The sequence below is a fragment of the Dasypus novemcinctus genome, chromosome 14 (genome assembly GCF_030445035.2).
Source record: "Dasypus novemcinctus isolate mDasNov1 chromosome 14, mDasNov1.1.hap2, whole genome shotgun sequence".
Classification (NCBI taxonomy): domain Eukaryota; kingdom Metazoa; phylum Chordata; class Mammalia; order Cingulata; family Dasypodidae; genus Dasypus; species Dasypus novemcinctus.
The window spans coordinates 85,160,401-85,174,409 of NC_080686.1; positions in this window are offsets into that span (position 1 = coordinate 85,160,401).

The following is a 14,009-nucleotide window of genomic DNA, read 5'->3' on the forward strand; positions in this document are numbered from 1 at the left end:
CACCTTGGTGGGTTCACAAGGACCAAGGAATCTAGATACTGCATTAAAACAATAAAACTCATTTCAGTGTACACATACTGGCATGATAGGCTTGCTACTATCTTCCCTGCTTAGCAGCACCTACCCAGGGCTGAAATTGCAGGAAGTAAAGTGTATTAATGCAGACTAGTCTGCAGAGCTAAGGAAGGCAAGAGCTGAACTTTCAATCATTTTATTTTCTGATTGTTTCGTATGTGTTTATCTGGATGGAACTTGATGAAATGTTAACATATATACACATATTATAATATAGAATACCCAATATATAATAAATAATATAATGATATTACATGTGTAACATATAATATTACATATGTAATATAAAGTATTTATATTCAGACAGTTCTAGGTAGTTAGAAAGCGCCCAATAAATATCTGCTGAATTGAACATTGGCCTACTAAGGCCCATGAATCATCAACCATTTATTTTCTGGCTTCAACTAGATTCATTTGCTAAATGTTGAACAATTCACTGAGGCCCCTGTGATTATACAGACTCAAGAGCTGGATAAAACAATCTAGATATTTGCTATAATTATTCCTCCATCTTATAGGGCAAGAAGGCAGTCAGGGCTGCACCCCGAGGACACGGGGGTCTTAATTGTTGAAAGCCAAAACACCAGATGATAGAAACAGAGGAAAAAACCCTTATCCAGAACAATAAAATAAATTAGCCTATCTCCTAACATCTCCAGGCCCTGACATTATCACAATAAATAAAGAGATGTCACTCTTCTTGTATAATAGCCAACAGATTCTTTAAAATTCCTTTCAAAAGATCTTGGGGGATTCCTCTCCTCTCAGTCAGCTCCTCTCACACCTTTCCCAAACCAATATTCGTCTCATTCCCCCAACTCAAGTGCACAACACAAACACACACACACACACACATTAACACACATACGACATAACTACATATGGCTCAGAGGTTGGGCTTAGGGGGATGGAGGAGTTATTTTATTTCTCTGCTTGAAAACTAGTGTTTAATTTTGCCGTTATGACCATTCTGTCCTTTTTCATAAGATACTTGGGATTTATGTGGTGTTTATATTTGCATAAAAAGAAATAAAATTTAAAGAATCCATTCCAAATGCAGACAACCCTCAAGTACTTAGATAATTGCTACAACCTCAGTAACAAGGGAGTACTTCTTCCTTACTCACATAAATTTGGAAAGTCTACCAAAAAAAGGTTAAAATAAGAAAAGAAGGGGTCACTACACTTTTAATTATTTGTTTTAGAGGAAAGAATCCATCCAGGTGGCAGACCAAGGAGTAACAGGAAGAGGCCTTTGTGTAGAGCTGTTTTAGCTTCCCTAGATAAAGAAAGGAAGTGATAGGAAATCGGAGAGTTTATTTTAACGATCCTATCATGTCTTCCATCATAATATAAACAACCATCCTCTTTTCTGGCCAGACAACGCAGTTTTCCATAGCCTCATGCTTCCATGAATATGAGCCACACTAAAGAGCTGCTGCTGGCAGAAGATAAGGAGGGAAGAAAGTGCCCGGAGGAAGTTTATTTATTTTATCTGTGGCTACAACTGTCAGGGGGAGTCTGTAAATGCCATACACTTTACTGTGGACCGTCTGTCAACTTCAAAGTGAAGGTACGTGGAGAAGAGTCTGGAATCTTCTCACCACCATTAAGCAAAGCACCGCCAAGTTAAGCTGAACTTCTCTAGTGTCTGTGAAATGAAACACACACACTGGAGGTTGAGATTTTGCTGGCAGGTAGGAGTTGTTAAAAAGGCTATTGCTTTTTAAGAGGGTCAAGAACTGCCAAGAAGAAAACTTAGGGCACAGTGGACAAAAGCTGGAGCTTGTGTTAACCCTTGGCCCATGGTATTCCCGGCCCTTTCACGTGACTCATTTCAGGATATTTTAAGAAAGAGGACTGTGTTTTCTGACTGTAAATATGAGTGCAGCAGGTTGAACCAGGATACACCAAATATTTTTCTAACTGAGGGAGACCAATGTAGAATTTAGATGCCAACAAGATGACTAAACAGCCGTTTGTCTCATATTTACTCATTTAGGGCTGATGGGAGTGGAAAGAAACAGCTGGTGTGAACTCTTTCTATTGGGCAGCAACAAGATACAGCATGCCATAGGAGATTCTTTTAAATCCAAGGTATATTTTGGTCATGGGTCTTTTATAGAACCCTCAGTACTATACGCTTATTTGTTGATGAATATGTACACAACAAAGAAGTTTTAACTGGATCATATTGGTGATTTTTTTTTGTCAACACACATTGCCTTTCGACCATAAAGTATGTTTGCACGATAAGACAGAAAATAAGACTTTGCATTCAAAATTAGAACTTAAGTTGCTTTAAAAAGGCAAAAAAAAAAAAAAAAAAGAAAACAACAAAACAAAAGACATATTGTGGCATATTAGTCCCTAACGGTGACCAGAAGAACTCCTCCTGTTAATAATAAAGCAATGTCTTTACTTTTCATATGTGCTGTAGAAATATTGGGCAGCCCTAACTTTTTTCCACAAGCAGTTGGTAACCACCTCACAAAAGCCTCCCAAGGACTGAATTTTTGAGTTCATTCAATTTTCCATTACTAACACTTCCAATACATTGTCCAAAGCCAACTTTCTAGTCTCCTCTCTTCCAGGGAAATAGTCGAACTTACATTTTCTTAAAGAGAGCTTCAGGTGGTGGCCTATTTTTATTTCGCTTAACGTCTAAGGAAACTCAATCTAGCAATACAATTCTAAGGACAAGTCTGTGTTTTCCTAACATGTTGGAACCAAAAACAAAAATTTGATTCAAGGTCAACATCCTTTTTCATAGGTATATCCTCAGCACCTAGAAGTAAATTTCCAGGCATATAATAAGTGCTCAGTTAATACTTTGTTAGTGGATTAATACTGATGACTTTTTATAAACTTTGTTTCCAACACTGGCTTTCATTATTTAAGACTTTTGATATACATATGGGCATTGTATGGCTACTAAGTTGACTAGGCTTTTATGCTTGGCTGCTTTTTGTTTTTGTTTTTTCTTTGCTAATTACCTGCTAGTTGTCTCTGGTTGTGGTGGTTCTGGTGTTTGTTCTTTGTTTGTTTTGTGTCTTGTGTTATCTGTTTCTTTCTCCAAAAAATAAGTGTGGGCAAACACATTAGTTGCTCTTTCTTAGCTACTGCTGCCTAATGCCAGTCTTCATACCCCTTCCCCATTGCCAACACACACACACACAACGTTCATACCACACAATTGAGATTCCTATAGGGATATTCTCTCAGCACCTCAGGCATTCTTAAAACTGTAAACATCTGCTTTTGCCATCTACAGAATTCCCCACAAAGGGAAATTTGCTCTTTAGAACAACCCTTAAAGGCTGAAAACATTTCTACTCTTTCCCCATTTATACCTCAACAAGTCTTTAATGATGACATTTCAGTCCTGCTTTTAAAGCTATTTTACAGAAAGCCCTTTCTGACCACATTTATGTTACAACCTAGGGAGAACTTAGTGAATTAATCAAGGTCCGACATGAACTAGATGCAGAAATAAAATGAGTCTGGTATACTTTTCACTTTATCTGGCTAAAGTCTTCTATCTAAAAGACCTAACATTATCATAGAAAAATATGGTAATATTAACAATGATAATTCCATTGTCCAATGATTCCTTAAGTGTTATAAACATCCTCCATGCTACATAGTGAAGTAATATCATGGCAAGTCAAATAGCACAACTTGTGCCCAGAGGCAATTAGAAGCTAATGGTATATATGATGCAACTTCTGGCAAACTGTAGAACAAGAGGGAGATTGATCAGAGGAACCTGGAAATAGTAGAACGGTTGTGGCCTCTCATTCTCATGAGAAAGAGCTTAATGAGAACTTAAGCAACTCTGATTTCCTAAAAAAATAAAATAAAATAAAAATTCCCCTCCAGCTACCAAATACTCCTAGTGCTTTGCCATTAATAACATCTGTGCTTAAGTCATGGCTGCTGTCAAAAATGTCCTTCCTATTTTATTGTCTGGATAAATTTTAGCTGTTGCACATTGTTGTCCTTGATCTCCAAGTGAATTTCTTCTTTTAGACATGTGTCAATGATTTTTTAGTCGTTAGCATAAAGTGAGATGATATTTTGAAAGCTCTTTGTGAACCGCAGAGTCTTACTCTTAGCATTTCTCTCCAGACCTTTCCCTGGAATCAGAAAGAGATACCCTGACTAGGAACCACAGGGACACAAACACATCTGGGTCCCACCTTATCTCTTTAACTTTATCTCTTAGTCCTTGCAGGTCTTCCTGACAATCCTTGTCTGCTCAGCCTGACTCTCCTCTCACTACACCAAACGCTGCTTGAAGCCCAAGCCTTCCTTCAACTTCCAGATCCCCCACAGCACTTCCTGGCTGCCTCACTGCTATGTGGACATCATACAATGACTCTCTCTTTTTCATAAACATCTGCCTGTTTTTTTCAGCTGGACTATGGCATCACTGGGGATGGTGTTCACTTCTTCCATAGCATCTAACACAGAAGAACATTTTTTTGTTTTTGTTGGTTTTTTTTTTTTTTTAAATTTATTTATTTATTTAATTTCCCTCCCTCCCCTGGTTGTCTGTTCTTGGTGTCTATTTGCTGCGTCTTGTTTCTTTGTCCGCTTCTGTTGTCGTCAGCAGCACGGGAAGTGTGGGCGGCGCCATTCCTCGGCAGGCTGTGCTTTCTTTTCACGCTGGGCGGCTCTCCTTATGGGTGCACTCCTTGCGCGTGGGGCTCCCCCACGCGGGGGACACCCCTGCATGGCAGGGCACTCCTTGCGCGCATCAGCGCTGCGCATGGCCAGCTCCACACGGGTCGAGGAGGCCCGGGGTTTGAACCGCGGACCTCCCATATGGTAGACGGACGCCCTAACCACTGGGCCAAAGTCTGTTTCCCTGTTGGTATTTTTTATTACCAAGTTCATCTTTGACATTATTTACAGTAAGTTGGGCAATTAGTGAGAGAGGAGTTCCTTAAAAATCATAGTAAAAATTAAAGTATTAACAAAGGAAATAACATAAATAAAATAAATATCTAACCCACAACGCAAATCTACCAGAGCTCTTTTGCTTCTATTTCACTTGACAAATCTACATTCCAAGTAGCTGCCACATCCTCTCAGGCCCCTAATGGAGACACTTCTTTCTAGTTCTTTAAGTACTAAACATCATCCCCTCAGCAGGAATTCTCTTCAAAACTCCTTTTCTTCCTAATAAACAAAATTTTTTTATGCATTTAATGTAGTGTTATTGAAGACATTTTGGAAAATGCAAAATTGTATAAAGAAGAAGATAAGATGACAACAATCTTACTTGTTTCTTATTCTGCTTTGTATACATAGTATAAAGTGAATATTTCCCAATGTTAAAAAATAAAATATATAATCATGTTGGTAAGCATACTTTTACCATTTCTCTGTTATTGAATATCTGGGTTATTTCCATCTTTCATTTTATAAAGAGTAGTGTGAAGATTGAGACTTTTCACTTGCATTTTTGTCAAATTTCAACATTTCCTCAACAAAAATGCCATTAAATAAATTTACTGGGTAAAAGATATAAGTATTTGTATTGAGAATCTTGACTACTGTTGTTTTTGCCAGATTGTCTTCAGACAGGCCTGCAGGGATTCTACTACAACATGCTTTCAGATCATCAAGGGTTTTTTTTTAATCTTTGTAAAATTGATAGTTGAAAAAGAGAAAATCTTCTCAGCACACATTTGCAGTCAATTCCTCCCTACTTCCAATCCCAGAAACCACTAATTTGCTTTCTTTCATGATAGATTCGTTTTGACTTTCCTTGAGTTTCATGTAAATGGAATTATTTAGTAGGTGATGGTCTTTTGCTACTGTCTTCTTTCACTTAACTTAATGTTTTTAATGTCATCCATGATGTGTGTAACATTCATTTCTTTTAAATTTGTTACAGCGGCACCCTACTTCAAGATGCCAAAACTTAAGTGCACTCATGTGGCTGGTGACAGAACTCAGTTCCCCGGAGGACGCTGAACTGAGAGCCTCAGTTTCTTGCTGGCAGTTGGCTGACCCACAATCTCACATTTGCCTCTCCAACTTGCTTCCAGGATCGAGCTTGTGAGAGTAGCCTAGGGTAGTTGCAAAGTGAAAGTCACAATTCTTTGTACCCTAATCTTGGTACTGAAAGCACATCACTTTTGACATATTCTGTTAGAAGCAAGTCACCAGGCCCAGCCCTTGTGAATATACTAGGTTGTGAATGCTAGGAACCAAGGATCCTAGGGAGTCTTAGCAGAAGTTGGCTACAACATACAGCATGTGGTCTTCTGGGTCTGTTTTTGCTCAGCATAATGCTTTTAAAAGACACCCATACTCGTGCTTGTATCAGTAGTTTATTTGGTTTATCCATTCACCTCTTGATTGGCCTTTGAATTGTTTACTGTGTGGGGCTGTTTGGAACAAAGCTGAAATGAATATTCATATCCAAGACTTTGTGTGGGCATATCTTCATTTCTCCTTAGTTAATACCTAGAAGTGGCAGTGCTGGTTAACACAGAGCCCATGCATGATTAACTTTAAAATAAATTGCCAAAATTTATTTCAAAGTTATTCTTCCATCCTACTTCCCCACCAGCAGTGTATGCGAGTTCCTTTCACCCCATAGCTTCACTGACACTTGATACTCTCAGTATTTTTAAATGTTAACCATTCTAAGTGTGAGTGGTAATATCTCATTGGATTTTTTTATTTATATTTCCCTGAAGACCGATGATGTTGAGCTCATTTTTTTGTCCTTATAGGCTATTCATATGTTTCTTTTGTAAAATGTCTGTTCAAATCTGTTGCCCATTTATTTACTAGGTATTTCATGTTCTTATTATTGATTTGTGCATGTACTTTACATATTCTGATTATAAGACATTTGTGAATATTTTCTGCCAACTTGTGGCTAGCCATTACACTGCCTTGAGAAATTAAATTTCTACTTTATTTTTTAAGTTTATAAGATAATTCGCATTACACATAGCATTGTGGTCAAGGATTCTATAGTCATGAATGCCTCTGTCACATAAATAGATCCAATCTAAGCAATGCCTTTTTCCTGCCAAAAGAGGCATCTGAAGTCCAGAGGTAGAGACATGTACTGAGCAGAAGTCGTGCTTAATGGGAGGGCTCTACTCAGTGCCTTAGGAACCAGCCTAGGAGCCTTGCTTGAGCTGTCTGACTCAGGGGAGAGGGAGGCACAAGTGTCAGAACCAGATTTTCTCTCCTGTTTAAGATACCTTAGAATCCCAGAGTTCACATTTGGCTTCTACAGTGTGACTATCTGGGAAGTTCCAACTTTTGCATGAAAAAGGAAACCAATTTAATGGTAAGAAATAGAGGCTGGCTTAAAAGGGGCCCTAACTGGCCCCTTCTGGAGGAATAAGGAATGAGAGGAAATCCCAAGCCTACAACCCATTGGCCTCCACCATCGCTCATCCGGAAAGGAAGAATGTGGTTCTGCAGCTATATTCTTCTCCCCTGTGGTTCAGTGGCACTGGCACTCATTCGAGGTAGTAAATCTCTCAAGATAGTAAATATCTAAAGCTCCTTATGCTGCAGCTGGAGTTTGCCAGTTTCTACCTGGAGCTTTAAAGCTGAGTTTGTGTAAAATGGGAACAAGCTGTGGCACAAGTTTCTGGGATACTAGCCTTACCCCCTAACTTGCAGAGCAGAACACATGAACACCCAAAACCAAACAAAAGTCCAAACAGGCATTTAAATCTGCAGCAGGCACCCATTCTCCTGAACATCACCAGCTGCCCGAGGGACACCAGACACAGTCGTGCTAAGGCACAGTTTTACATTCGAAAGTCAAGGCACTTCTTAAACCCAGGACATACCTGGCAACTGAAGATGCCCTATTAGAGACAGCCGTCACCAGGAAATGTGCAGGAACCACAGTGCCCAGCTGGAGGAAGGACTTATCATTTGGCTAATTTCATGGGTAATGTTTCTAGTATAAAGGGCTTTCCCCCTTGATGAAAGGACCCACAGTATCCTTTGACCCTCAGCTTCCAATGTTGCCACCCGCTTATTTTCCTTTCTCTTTGTGCTGGGGGAAGGCATGGGGGTGGGGGCTTAGGGTGGGGGTGAGAGGAGAAGACAGGGTAAGAAGAGCATTGTGTTCTCCTGGACAATTCATTTTGGCAAAGAAGAGTGAGGAAGCTCCTATCTGTTGTCTGTCTTCTTAATGAAAATGTCAGCAACCGGAAAGAGCAGAGGGTGCTCTGCTGAGAGCCTCCTCACCTCTCTTGGCCAAGTTCAAGTCCCTTTGAAAACAGCGAGGCCGGACAGTCAGGGGAAAAGGGAAGAGGCCATTGAAAACGGAATCCAGGTCACATCCTAGGAATAAAGGGTTTTCTTGAACAACAGAAAATTTAAATTTGGAGGAATTCATATTGGTCATTTTTCATAGTTGGGGCTCTTTGATGATCTATCTAAGAAACTTGGTCTCTCCCCCATACACAAAGGTTTTCTCTTATTTTTTTTTGTGGATAGTTAATAGATCTAGCTTTTAAGTTTAGGTTTATAATTAATTTGGGGCTGATTTGTTTATGAGGTCAGATAAGGTTTTTTTTCCCTTCTGGATATCCAGTTTCCAGCACCCTTTGTTGCACTGACTATCCTTTGCCTATTAAATTATTTTGGCATTTTTATTGGAAAGCAATTGACCATATGAGTGAGTGGGTATATTTCTGGATTCTCTATTCTGTTCCCTTGATCTATATGTCTGTCTTTTCACACTGCCTTCATTATAATAGCTTTATTTATTTATTTTTAAAGACTTATTTTATTTGTTTCTCTCCTCTTCCTACCCATTGTCTGCTGTGTCCATTCACTGTGTATTCTTCTGCACCACTTGCATTATCCAGCGGCACTGGGAAACTGCGTCTCCTTTTTGTTGCGTCATCTTGCTGTGTCAGTTCTCTGTGTGTGTGCCACTCCTGGGCAGGCTGCACTTTTTTCACACGGGGCAGCTGTCCTTGCAAGGTGCACTCCTTGAGCATGGAGCACCCCTATGCAGAGGCGCCCCTGTGTGGCACAGCACTCCTTGCACTAGGCAGCACTGCGTGTGGGCCAGCTCACCACACAGGTCAGGAGGCCGTAGGGATCGAACCTGGGACCCTCCATCTGGTAGATGGACACTCTATGAGTTGAGCCACATCCACTTCCTACAATAGCTTTAGAATTAATTTTCCGCTCAAGTAATAGAAGTCATCCAACCCAGTTCTTCCATTCAGCACCTTTGCATTTCCATAATATTTAAAACCAGTTTGTCTATTTTTGCAAAAGAAGAAAGGAAAGAAAAGTTTGCTATAAATTTGACTGAAGTTGTGTTCAATTTGCAGATTAATTTGGAGAGAATTGGCATCAATATTGAAACTTTCAATCCTTGAATGTGGTGTATCACTATTTTGTGCTATTTGATTTCTCTCAACAATGTTTTACATATTAAGTATATGAGTTTTACACTATTTTGTTAGTTATCCCTAAATACTTTATGATTTTTTTACTTTTCAAACTTTTTGTTACTAACGTATAGCCCTTATCACACCTGAGCAGAGTCCCAGAGACAGACAAAGTAGATACAACCCCAGGTATTGGTTCTTCTGAGGGCTACAGAGACCCACATGTTTTATGGTCATGGCAGATGGAGTTCAGTGCCATGTCAGTTGGCCCTACTTTGGAGTTTGTGTTTCTGTGTGATGGAGCTGGACTCAGAAGTGATCTTTGTCCACAAGTCTCCCCTGTTACTGTTACCAGAACTGTAGTTGGTGCTGGGATTTAGTGTATACCCAGGGGACCTGAATCTCTGGACAGACTATGTGATAGCCAGGCCCTGAACCTCAACAGTCTTGCAGCTCCTACACTCTGGTTTATTGGACTTACCCCACTCAGCTAACGTGGAGGTGAAGAAGGTCAACTACCACACCAGGGAGCCAAGAGTACCTACAACTGAAAGCAGGAGAATTGCATCCAGCATCCATGTGGAGTCTAAGCCCCCTCTTGATATAGATGTGGAGTGGACACAACCATTCTAAGGTCCACAGGATGGAGGAATAGAATATGGATTAGAGTGGACTTATTGATATTCTATTCATGAACTATTATGATTAGTAATCGAAGAAAATGTGGCATTGGTGTGGAGAAAGTGGCCATGGTAGCTGCTGTGGGTAGAGAGTGGGAGGAAGAGATGTGATGTGGGAGGGTTTTTGGGACTTGGAGTTGTCCTGGGTGGTGCTGCAGGGACAGTTACCGGACATTGTGTGTACTCCCATGGCCCACTGGGTGGACTGTGGGAGAGTGTGGGCTATGATGTGGACCATTGACCATGAGGTGAAGCGATGCTCAGAGATGTATTTACCAAATGCAATGAATGTCTCGTGATGATGGAAGAGGTTGTTGTTATGGGGGGAGGAGTGGGGTGAGGGGGATGGGGGGATATATGGGGACCTCATATTTTTTGAATGTAACATTAAAAAATCAAGACAAAAAAACTAAAAAAAAAGGAAATACAATTAATTTTTATGTATTGACTTTGCTTCCTGCAACCTTGCCAAATTTAATGATTAGTTCAATAACAGTTTTGAAGACTCTTTAGGCTATTCATTGAACATAATGAATAAATCCATTTATTTGTTCATCTATAAATACAGTTTCACTTCTTCCTCTTTAATTTTATGTTTTTTACTATTTTTCTTGTTTCATGGCACTTTCTAAGGTCTTTAGTACCATGTTCAATGGAAGTGGTAATAGCACACATTCTTGTTCCTGATCTTGGGGTGAAGTATTAAGTCTTTCACAATTAAATATGATGTAGGTTTATTGTACAGGTTGAGGAAGTTCCCCTTTATTCCTAGTTTGCTGAGTTCTTTTATTATGAATGATTGTTGAATTTTTGGAAATATTTTTCTGCTTCTATTGAAATGACCATGAATCTTCTTCTTTATTCTGTTAATATGGTGGATTACATTTTCTGTATTTTAAATGCTTAACTAATTTTGCATTCCAGGGATAAAAGCCACATGATCATAACTTCATATGCATATTGCTGAATTGAATTTGCTAACATTTTGTTAAGAATATTTGTGTATATGTTGGTGATGGATTTTGGCCTAAAAAGATTTACAAAATATCTCTTTGGGGTATATTAGGATAATGCTGACCTAATAAAATGAGTTGGAGTGTGTTCTCTCCTTTCATATTCTGAATTTGAAATGGATTGGTATTATTTCTTCTTTAAAATGTTGATAAAATTCACCAATGAAGCTATCAGGGTTTGGGTTTTCGTTATGAGAAGTTTTAAAAATTATTAATTAAATTTAAATATGTATTTAATTTGATAGTGTTCTGAAAATGCTTCCGGGCAAAAAGTTGCAGAAATCAGAGTTTACCTTTCTTGTTTCTTTCTCTCAGAGATCACAGTCTTGCACTACCTGTATCCCAGAAAGTGAGAAATAGTTGTTTCATGTATTTTTTCTAGTTTAGTACTTACAGCAGGAAGCCAAATCTTGTACCAGTTACTCTACCATAACTAGAAGTAGAATTCAAAAGCTCTAATTTTTAATAATATGAAATTGAGTCATGTATTTCATACTGCATGAAGATTCTATATGTTTAATCACTTATAATTTACATTCCTACTTCTACCCTTTAAAATTTTTTTATATGCCAGGCATGCAATATATACAGATACATAGTCTTATTGGAGAAGAAAGGCAGACATTAATTGAATAATCTTTTAAACATATTTGAAAAGAGTACGTGCAAATCCTTTTAAAATAAGGTATGTGGTTCTATGGAATTAATAGTAAGCAGATTTGACCCAATCAAAATACTCTTCCATTCCCCACAGTAACTCTTTAAAAATTTTTCTCTTCTCCTGAAGTGTCCTACCCTACCATCAACTTCACATTTTCATCAGAGTTTCTCCACAGACTTCTAACAGTTTGGTTTTGCTGAGAAGTCTTCCCTCAACCTAGTGTTTTATTGACAGATAACATTTTTCTAATATTATTTCCCTTTATTCTTGAAATATCAGCTATTGTCCAGGATGTTTTCTGGAGGATATATTGCATTCGTTTTTCTTGGAATGTGATGATCTCTTTAAAATTACTTATTTAGATCCTTGTAAGTGAAATGAATTTTTCTTCAGTTGTGTCATTAATTATTTCAGCCCATCTGAAATCATTCTATTAGCTTCCATATGAATGCCTGTAATTCTTAGACTGGATCTGTGTTCTCTGTCCTCCATAGCCATTTTCTTTACACTTGTAATTTTAATCTTTTCATCATCTTTTCTTCCTTTTGTGAGAGTTTCTTAAGTTTATCCTCTTCATCACTGATTTACACATTTACAGTCAATATCTCTCTGACCATGTAAAACTCCCCACTGTTTTACTTTCTACTGTTTCCATTGTAGAAATTGCATATTTTATCTCATTTTTCATTATCTCAATTTGGATTCTGCTTTTCTTTTTTTACTTATTATGTAATTTATTTCTCTCAGACCATCATCCCCCAAAATTTTTGCTCCTATTTCATGAAGAATATCTTGCATACTATTGTAGCATTTTTATTTTAAAATTTCCTTTTGCTTCCTATATAAAACATTTCTGAGCTAGGTCCTACCTCTGAGTCTTCAGAATAATATACCTCTTTTCAATCTATGTATTTATTGGTTCCATGTTGTTGGCCTTAGTTTTCTTTTTACTAATTTTCAAAGAAGGAGAGATCTCTCCACACATATTGGCCAACAAAGCTGTGTGCAAATTACCCTTGGCTTCTCTCACTACCCATTTGACTGTTAGTTCAATTCTGCATTCAGATTACTAGCTAGGGTGTGGAGGATAGTTTGATCTGTTTTTTACTTTACCCCATTTGCAGGCATGCATCATCTGGTTTAACTCTGCATGCTTGAAATAAGATTCTTTCTAATACCTAGTTTCTGGTCCTTTATTACTCCAAGCCTAAGATTCCCAGTATGTTCTTTTATCAGAGATCAGGGTTCTTCCTATCTCTACATTGCCCAGTTCCCTACCTAGCTCACTTCCAAAATTGTACGCATAATTCCCAGGCTGCAATGCTTAATACCTTATAGAAAGGGAGGAGATAAGGTTTAGACTTATCTATGGGCTTACATCTGGTGGCTTTGGTGTAAAGAGAAGTATGAAGAAAAATATTCTAACCCTAAAATGTAGGTCTTGGCACTAAAGGAAATAATTTTCTTGTTCATAATAGTTAAGCAGAATTTGATTCAGCTCTGTTTCATTATAATGTCTAAGCTCAATACAATAGACTACTTCTAGAAGTTGACCTATTGTATTGGAAAGGGTAGAACCAGAACCTTTTCTACCCCACTTATATTACCAGATTCACAAAAGAGAAAGGCTTGTTGTTAGTCCTCAAAGAAAACAAATATCCACACATAAAATAACCACACAACTTGTGTGGTAAATTCTGCAGCAGAGATAAGGTAAGAGATTAAGTTTTCTAATACAAATATTAGATATATTCCCATGATACAGAAAACGCCTCTTTGTACAGAATACAATAAAGAAATGCAATATTGGGGGTAAGAGCTGCTGTATATTACGTGTAGTCTGCTTCATGCCGAGACAGCAGGACTCTCACTCCTTTGGTCTGGACACTACAATCCTGTTTATTCAGCCGAAGATCAAATTAGACTCTTGGCAGCCTAAACACCCTGGTGACTCATGTTGGGCTGGCAGTCAACTGAGATCGTTAATCCCTCTCTCACGTGCAGCTGTTCAGCTACATCTCTCTTATCCTGACCTACGGCAGTACTTCGTAGAGCCTGAATCTTGTGTTTTAATATTCCCTAAAATCATGTCATTCACAAGCATGGAAACTGCACACATTGCATAATCATCATGACGTATCCTTTTAAGATTAAACTGTTATTATCATTC